Source organism: Sinohyriopsis cumingii, chromosome 15, assembly GCF_028554795.1.
Source record: "Sinohyriopsis cumingii isolate HCF-2022 chromosome 15, ASM2855479v2, whole genome shotgun sequence".
Classification (NCBI taxonomy): domain Eukaryota; kingdom Metazoa; phylum Mollusca; class Bivalvia; order Unionida; family Unionidae; genus Sinohyriopsis; species Sinohyriopsis cumingii.
This window is the reverse complement of record NC_142975.1, coordinates 19,485,226-19,495,447: the sequence shown is the minus strand read 5'-3', so window position 1 is coordinate 19,495,447 and position 10,222 is coordinate 19,485,226.

Below are 10,222 nucleotides of genomic sequence, written 5' to 3'. Positions count from 1 at the left end.
TCCCAGAAAACTTCCTGGATAACATGCAACCATATCAACCGAAATAACATCATTGTAATTGTATTTGGTATTCCATAATCCGCCATGTCCATATTCGACGCAACTTGCGCGTACGTCCTCGAGTAAATCAAATCGTGTTGGTTTCCATGAATTTCGTTCCCTGGCGAAATGAGCCGCAACAGATGGAACGGTAAAACAATTAGTTAGTAATTTGTCAGTATTTTCCGCGTGCTTGCACTGTAAAAACGTCGCAAGATTTTTCATCTCGTCATGGAGGGATTCTGTGCGATATATTTCACCGTTCGGTTTGACAAACTGATCAAATTCACCCTCCTCATTACTTTTGAATAACCATACCGATACAGGATCGGTTTTACTTATTTCGTTGATAAAATCAAACATACTCATATCTGCCACAGATAATTTTGTGGGGTAAAATCTAACAGTTCGATCACGTGGAAATATTGTTACTGCGTTAGTCCATGCGTGCGCGTTATGATCGATAATATTTATTGGAGCTCCTTTCGATTTATATTTCGACTGGTACAGTACTTCTCCCGTTATTGTCGCCACAGTTATTGGAAATTTTAATATTTTTCCTAACTCAGCAACATCTTTTATTGTAGCACCAGTATCCTTAACTGAATCAGCCCACGAGTTTATTTTTTCACGCCTTAAATCAGTTAATCCATTTCCACGCATCGCGTTTGTAAAGTGTTCTATTACTCGTTCAGCTACACAATTTAACCTTGAAAATTTCATCGGCGCTAGTTTATCAACGTTGGGTTTTTTATTTATCTCATAAATTCCATAAATAACCGCCGTTACAGGATACGCTCGTTCATAATACGGTTTATCAATACCAGTCAATAGACCCGGTCTGGAATTTTTACTTAATATGATAGTTTTATTATTACCAAGGACAGGATCATATTTGTCACGGATAATCCAACTATCTGTTTCTGTTAATACAATAAATTTTACTCTGAAGAAATATTTTTGATTGCCCTCGTATTCAGCGATGTAGTTGATGATAGTTGCCGCTCGCTTGTCGTTCATTGTGGCGTCCGTGACAGCGTCCTTGACTCCGTCAGCGCGTATAATCTTGAACGTTGACCATGTATGAGATGCACCATCCGTGTAAAATTCTTTCTTAGCGTCGTGAATTTTCGAGATCAAACTTTTATTTTTCGGATCAACCAGATCTCGTACTGGCAATTGAGATAATCTGTCAAGGTTGAATTTATACTTAACAGGCCTAGTTTGGGATAATCTCTCAAACTCGTTCATATAATTAAAACAAATATTTAAATAAAGAAAATTATATATATATATATACAATGTCCCAATGTAGATGGTTGATGATCGGCTCAGTAAATCGATGCAACAAATCCTGTAGAAAGGAATTTTGTTGGATGCACTCACAAAACATACGACGAGGAAGTCTAGGACCAATACCATGTCTACGGTGTGGTATTGGAGTGCGAGGAAAGACAGAATTATGTGGGAAGTGCGGCGGGAAACGGTTCAGAGAGCTCAAAAGATATTATGACAAAAAAAATAATAGCGGTGAAAACGCTATAAAATCCGTGAAGGATTATATATCAAGATTTCAGACAAACAATGATTTAAACATATAATATTATTATAATGGAGCAAAATATATTTGTCCCACATCCTGTCATAACAAACTATGAATCAAATATTAATGGTATCATCAGACACTGCAAGTTGAAGAGACCAGTTGGTTGTATTAATAATGTTGGTTATCTTAGATTTACAGTTGGGAAAAAACATTATTTCTGTCATAGATTTACGTATGAATGTTTCTTCGGAGTGATCAATGATGGTCTTGTTATTGATCATATTGATGGAAATCCTCAAAACAATAATTTATCCAATTTACAAGCTATCTCTCACAGCGAGAATAATACACGCGGTAATACAGGAAGATGTAAGACAATCGGAAAGAGGGCGGTAATTTCTACAAACATAGAAACCGGTAAAATAATTATGTTTCGTTCGATGCGTTCAGCTGCAAAATATTTTGATATTCACTCGCATTCAGTACAAAGAGTGGCAGAAAATATATATAAAACAGCTTTTTCGAAAAAATATAAGCAGAAAATTACATTTCAGTATCAATAACTATCATCACCACATTATTAACTATCATCACCACATTATTAACTATCATCACCACATTGAATTAATTTTTTTAATTTATGTCACAGTAGGTCCTCCATACACTACTGAATTTTTGATTACATAAGGGAGATTACTTTGTAATATATAGTTTTCTTCGTAGATGGTTGGTTTTTTATGATCGTAATTAGTCAGTTTAACTAATTACATCGTATAGTGCCGACGAACCTAACTCATTAGACTCATAAGTATTATTTATGGTTTTTAAATATTTCCCCATCATACAACACATGATAATATTATTGATCCGTAGGAAGCTGTGTGTGAAACAGAAACCGTTACTCATTGTAATTGACCTGCAGTTGTGTGTTCACTGAACTTACATTCTGGAAAGTTCTTTGACTGGTGCATTAATGCTACTGTTATTATTGATTTTCGGTCTGCTTAGGAAACCAGCTACAAATACAGAAACTATTATTCAGAAACTGTTATAAATACAGAAACTATTATTCAGAAACTGTTATAAATACAGAAACTGTTATTATCCAGAAACCGCTACAAATACAGAAACTGTTAAATACAGAAACCGTTATTATTCGGAAACCGCTGTTTAGTGTAAATATTGGTTCCTTAGCTATATAGCTAGCTATATATTAACTTCCGAAACATATGTTCGTAACAATGTTTGATAGCTCGATCAGTATGGTATTGGACTGTGGCGCTCGCGGTCCAGGATCAAACCCCCATGGCTGACAATTTGTCGGTGGTGCGCATAATTGCGATTTTTATAATAGTGGGGGGAACCGCAAGAACCCCTCCGCTCAGCAAATTCACAAACCACAATATTGACTTGTGGTTGATACATATTTTCGTATCACCCACTGGATTAATTATTGTGGGTGTGATTTTGCTGAGCGTATATGTTTGTACTGTCCTTAGTTAAGTTATATGTTTGTACTTCATTCATAATCTGAGCTCGCTAATACACTCGATAGGGGCTCTTCATTCATTGTATATAACCATTTCATTGTATATCATTCATTTCATTGTATATAACCATTTCATTGTATATCATTCATTTCATTGTATATATCCATTTCCTTAGTTAAGTTATATGTTTGTGCCGTCCAAGCATAATCTGAGCTCGCTAATACACTCGATAGGGGCTCTTCATTCATTGTATATAACCATTTCATTGTATATATCCATTTCCTTAGTTAAGTTATATGTTTGTGCCGTCCATGCATAATCTGAGCTCGCTAATACACTCGATAGGGGCTCTTCATTCATAATCTGAGCTCGCTAATACACTCGATAGGAGCTCTTCATTCATTGTATATGTTGTGCTGTCCTTGAAACATCCCGACGAACTCGCTAATACACTCGATAGGTGTTCTAGGGATATTTTTTTTATTTTAAAGATTTATATATTATATAATGAACCATGAAAATATCAATGATGTAATTGTCGCTATTAAAAAATTAAAAAAAGATGGAATTAATATATCTGATGAACTTAATCCTGAAAAAATAGTTTCTGACTTTGAGATTTTACAAGAACGTAAAACCATGGGGACACACACACTATCATCTGAATACAGGCTCATGAAACGGATTCAATCGGCAATGTTTCAGTCGCTAGCTACCGTAGAAGATGATCATGTGAAGGAGTTCGTTCCTCTTTCTACCGCCGTAGAAAGAATTAAGTCGTTATTATCCCACGAGTATGAGGCAAAGAAAACGATTAGTACTCGCATAAGACTATTAAGAAAAATAATGTTAGATCGTGAAACGATCCAAGGTAACTCCGTTACTGGTGAAACGATCCAAGGTAACTTCGTTACTGGTGAAACGATCCAAGGTAACTTCGTTACTGGTGAAACGATCCAAGGTAACTTCGTTACTGGTGATAATGAAAATGAAAGTTTTGGTAACTGGGGTCCAAGTCAACGCTGACCACGTGTATTGGTAGTCAAAATCAAGAAAGTTCTAACCTTGTCAAATTTGTTCCTAATAAATTTTATTTATTAATAATATTATTTTTACTGAATTAATTTATTTTTTTTTACTAAAATCAAGAAAAATGCACGAACTACTTGATTTTGACGGGGTAGTTGGTAGTCAAAATCAAAGAAAAAAGCACGAATTACTTGATTTCTGACGGGGTAGTTGATAGTCAAAATCAGGAAAATTGAGCAATTTCGTTGTATTTTAGTAAAAAAAAATAAAAATCTCAGTAAAAATAATATTATTAATAAATAAAATTTATTAGGAACAAATTTGACAAGGTTAGAACTTTCTTGATTTTGACGGGGTAGTTGGTAGTCAAAATCAAGTAGTTCGTGCATTTTTATGTTTCTGACGGGGGGGTTGGTAGTCAAAATCAAGTAGTTCGTGCATTTTTATGTTTCTGACGGGGTAGTTGGTAGTCAAAATCAAGTAATTTGTACAATTTCAGTAAAAATCAGGAAAATTAATAAATATTATTTTTTTTGTGATAGAAATTTTAATTTTACTTTCATCGACTAGCTTTTTTAGTTGCCTAGGCCGATTAATTTGTACCAAACACAAATTTGTGCCAGTAATAATAAAATATTTTTTTAAGTTGATCGAATTTGATTCTGAAGATCTACGACAGAAATCCTTAAGACGGAAGTCTTTACGACGGAAGTCCTTACGACGGAAGTCTTACGACGGAAGTCCTACGACTTTACATACAGATTTATTACAAGCTCTTCTTCACGTATGTCAATCAAGCGATTAAGGTGGTCTGTGAGTTTAAAATTGATTCGTGTTAACATATTATTGTGACACCGCAAATACACGGGATTAGTTGGTTCTTGCACGATTAAATTTCCAGGGGGGACTTGTGGTGTGAACGTGTACAGGATGTATCCTTGTTGAGCCTGATTTGATCTTCCGAGATCTATTTGATAGCTGCCATCGATTACGTCACAAACCAGATTGACCGCGACCGTCGGTGTTATATTAACGATCCGCGGGGATACGTGTCTTCCGCCGCCATGTGGATCATTATCATGTCTGAGAACGGTTGGAGGTGGTGCTAGTTTTTTCCACGCATCGAGTATTTTAGGGAAGTTTTCGTCGATAAGATCGTTTAATAATTTTACTAGTTCTCCAGCATCAATCCCCGGTATTACAAATGTTGGTAATTGTTGTTCAGTTATTTTGTAATGATTGAGAAACCATGGTTTAGCTTTATAATTATCAATAATTTCATCACCGTATTTAACCATGTTCACAATGATAGTTTTATTAACGTATCTAATATCTGATATGACCTGATTTAGATGTTTTATCGTCTCAATGATTTTTTGTTTTACGTCATCGCTGTAGCTATCAGTAAAGAAATTTCGTAGTTTGTTGATTGATTGTTTAAATTCAAAAATAACAGGATCAGAATAAGATTTAATAAATTCTTCATCAACGAGTGGATATGCTCTAGTACCTGAATGAATATTACGTGTATTACTTATTATTCTAAGAATGTTTTCACCATCAGGAGCACTTGTAAAAATGGAAAAAGGCATCCCAGCCCATGGATATTTACCTCTATATTCAGGAACTGTCATATATTTTCTTTCATCTGTAATAAAATCAGCCCGAGTTGGTTCTGGTGGTATCGGTGTTATCGGTGGTGATATTTCAGGCCAACCTAGTACGGATCTGATTGAAGATTGATAAATATCAGCGGCATAATCAGGCGAGTTTATTTCAACCGTCGAGGACAACGTCGGCTCATGAACGTTTATTGATATTTTTGATTCCTTTCCCGTTATTGATTTTATTCTACGCGCAAATTCCTCACCGATCTCTTCAATCTGGTAACTGCCGGTTGGTATTCCAACAACAACCCAGTCAGGTGTTCCATCGGATTTGTTCTTGTTAGTAAATACAAGCGAATTATTTGCTGGTGTACCATTAAATGATTTTGATCTGATATTTGGCCAGCTGTAATATACTCGTAATTGTGCTAGTGCTATTTCTTTTACTGGAATTGCAGTAGGAAAATTAACACTAAATTCAGGATTAGTTGAACTTACCGAGATCATCGTTATCTTTGGCGGAGTTGTGTTGGTCACGATCTGCTGGAGTAATTCTGTCATTATTGATACTTGTATCTTTAATACCTTCATCGTATATTTTGGTCATCATTGAAAATTCGAAATCAGATATAATTCCATCACTGAGACTCGCTGATAACAACGAGGATAATTTCGAGTATGCTACCGTCGCTGTATGTAATTTTATTTTGTAATCGGATAATTTTTCGTTCGTACAAGTACATATTTTTTTTGTGATGATATTAAGCACACCTGCAATAGTTGTTGCTGCTGAAATGCAGATAGTTACAGCTACTGGTGCCATCGTTGTCAACGCTGATAATATTACACCGGTTCCAGCAACAACAGCGGATACTGAATAAACAATCACATCAACGATAACCAATCGTCGTCGATATTTTTTTACTTTTACTGTATATTGATCGACTTGATCTTTTAGCGCAGCCTGCCATTCACGCGCTTGATTGTATCTGTATTGTGCACCGTCCATATATATTTTTATGCAGTAACCAATTGAGGTGTTTCAGCTACAAATTCCAAACACCACCAGTAAGATGTTGCGGTTAATGTCTTATCATCTGCATCCAGGATAAATATTTCTTCAGTTCCGCTATTTAATATAACAGATACAACCCCGGAAAACCTGTCGGTGGAATGACGCCATGGAAACATTGTAAATATTTTAAATTTTGCAGCACTAAACACAGACAGCCTGTACACGCCAGTGGTTGTTGCGGTATATTTGATAGTATTATTTTGCTGCGACCATGTTGCAAATCCCGATGATACCGTGCATACGATGTTTGTGATATGCCCGGGAGTTATTTCAGCTGGAATTTTAATCAGATTGGTTTTATTGATAATCTCAGGAATTCCCGCTACGATGTCTTGCTGTGTTCGTTTGATCGTGTCTAGGTCAGTTTTGATATCAACGAGTTTCATGTCAATGGCGCGTGGAGTACCGAAGAATTTATCTATGGTATCATCGATTTTTTGAAAATTTCTTCGAAATCTTCCAAAAGCTCCTGCGTGAACGTCATACTCAGCCCGTAGCGTGGATAGTTTTCCATCCACGTCGTCGACGTATAGTTTGTTTGCGACGTCGTTGTCAGATTTTGGAGCTGTTACAGCTACTATTTTGTTCCCGTTCATGCTAAGTTCACCTGTCATCGTGTCACCGGTGTTTCTCACGCGATTAGCAACACTTTTTGCAATTTCATCTCTAATGGTTTTAAGTGACATACTTGAATCTCTGATTCTACCACCGTCAGTAAACACGGGAATATTATCCGTAACTGCACCGAGTACTCGCCGGACTATATCATTCCATTTGATATTGCTGGTTTTTAGTTTACCATATCGATCTTGAAAAATAACAACTTCATCTGGATCAACTCCAGCCAGGTTCATAATATCAGCGAGGTCATCTTTAGTCGCATACTTTGACAGATCAACGTCGGATTTTATTTTCTTACTAGTAGAAGATCTTCCGTAAATATCAACCATTATAATAAGATCCGTTGTTTAAAATGCTTTACGCGCAACAAATCGGTTGCTTGTATAATCGTGCACGACTTTATGTGGCGGCCTGGATGATTTTGATATAGCGTCGAGTACATTAATTACTTCACGGCCGCATATTGGCGGATCTGTCATTGTTTGTGTGGGTAGCGTTGAATACCAAACTTTCCAACCAGAGGTTGTTGCGTGGAGTGGTGCGACATACTTGATAAATTCAACAGGTGGAGCTAACCCGTACGAATCAAAATAAACAATTCCACGCGGGTCAACCGCGTATGATACCCAATGAGTACCAGGTCCGGAACGTTTGTCAAGATTAATAATACCTGTTTCTAGTTTGTTTGGTTGTTTCGGTAATTGATCTCGCATAAAAACACCTCTAAAGGCAGATATTTTTAATTTTTTAGCAGCATCAAGTAAATCAAAATTTGATGCTGGAACGTCTAACGAAATGATCCTGGAAGCCTTAGGCCTCTCCCCCAACGAGATCCCGGTAATCTTAGACCGCGTCCCTTTTTTTTGTATCCCCGCCCTGTTGCTTTCTTTAGTGCCATTCCAGCGGCTGTTCCAACAGCACCTAACGCGGCCGCTTTTGCTACGGCTGGAGCAGCCGCAGCTATTAATGCCGGAATGGCCGCAAGAAGTGGAAATATGCCACCCGTTTTAACCATGTCTTTGATGGCGCTCGGGGAGAGATGGAATTGAACTCCAGTTTTTGATTCTAGGGCTTTATTGAAATGTTTAATCTGATTATTTGTCAACGATAATTTGTTTGGACCACCACTAATATGATCTCGTTTTAGTGATATTTTAGTTCCGCATTTGTTGGCGGTTTTTGATTGAAGCTTTTTTACCTGACCCGGGGTCAGAGTAACATTAACATGACTATACGACATTTTTATATAAAATATATTTTTCTAAATAGCACGATTAAAGATTTTCCACCGGTGCATCAACGACCCTCATTCGACCACTACCACCTTCAAGTAACATGGCCTTGTCGCTAAGTATGACCGCGATCGCTCTGTAATCAACACCAGCAGTATTTAATGTTGCTTTGAGATGTATATCAACGACAGATTGTTTTGATAGATCAAGATGTTCTAATGAAAAATAATAAATCGGATACAATTTTTTAAAATCTAGTTGTGATATTTGCAACCCGGTATCAACATTTTGATCACGTCCCATAAATGACATCAAACGATGATATGCACGTCCTATGTGATTTAATGCATAATTTAGTTGTACATTTTCTGTTGGTTCCTGTTGTCCGTTTATCCGTAAAGAAATATCTGTGAGACCTAGTTGGTCAAATATCATATGAGAGTGAGTTTGTGAGTTTAAACGATCACGGTTCTGAAATGCAATAAAAATATGCCGTGGTGCAGAAACACCTTGTTGTGATGCTATATGCCATGTAAACTGACCGTTAACGTTAGTTTGCATGCTATCCGTACTTGTTGTTAACCATGACAACAAGGATTTACCACCTGCATCCATGAAAGAAATTAATCGCTGTTCTTCTGCGATCGTTGGAGTCATTACCGGCATCCACAATGAAAGTTTTGATAATATTACTTTACCAGCATCACCAACGGGTCTCCACAGAGCATCATTATCATCGTTCTTTCTTACAAGAACAACCGTGTGTCTAGCTCCAAAAATAACCTTTTTAACATTCCTGCAAAATCCAAAAATATGCGATAGTGGAATTGTACATGAAAAACCTCTATTGCCTCCTAGCAACATATTTCTACGTGCTGCAAATCCCAAGTTGAAATTGTCATTAGAACCATGAACTACTGGCCACACAAGAGCATCAGCGGTATCGGTTTCATTTCTTGGTCGTCTTATATTATACGGATCACTTTCAGGGTTATCGGAGTTATCTTTCACAAACATCATTGTAGGACCTGCTGATCTTGTATAATCATCAGAATGTCTCGCCAGACCAATTATTGTTGTAGCAACGTCGACATCATTCTGAATTGATTCAATATTTTTTCCATCAATCATGTATGTGGCGCCACTAAATAATGCTATGATCCCGTTGTTGACAAACCCAATTTTTACTGGATCTAAGTAATTAGTATCATCCGTTTTTATAATTGTACCTTCTACCTCAAGAAAGGCATCAGCGGGTAAAAAGTATCTACTTGTGTCATGAACTTGTAGTTCAATTCTTCCACGTTGATCTGGTTGTTTTGCGTCATAGGAATAAAATTGATAATCACGTACAGATTCATCCTTAAGGACGGGTGCTTCCATGTCAAATGCTGTGTCGGATACGCGCTTGAACATTTTATTATAATTATTTTTCGTCTAACACGTTGATCACCGCCTTCGGGAAATTCCACCTCGGAAAGTTCCACTTCCGGATATCAAACTTGAGATATTATTTCCAGATTCACCGAGTCCTTGATCTGCTAACGCCGTTAGTTTTTGATTTGCAGCCTGATTTATTATTT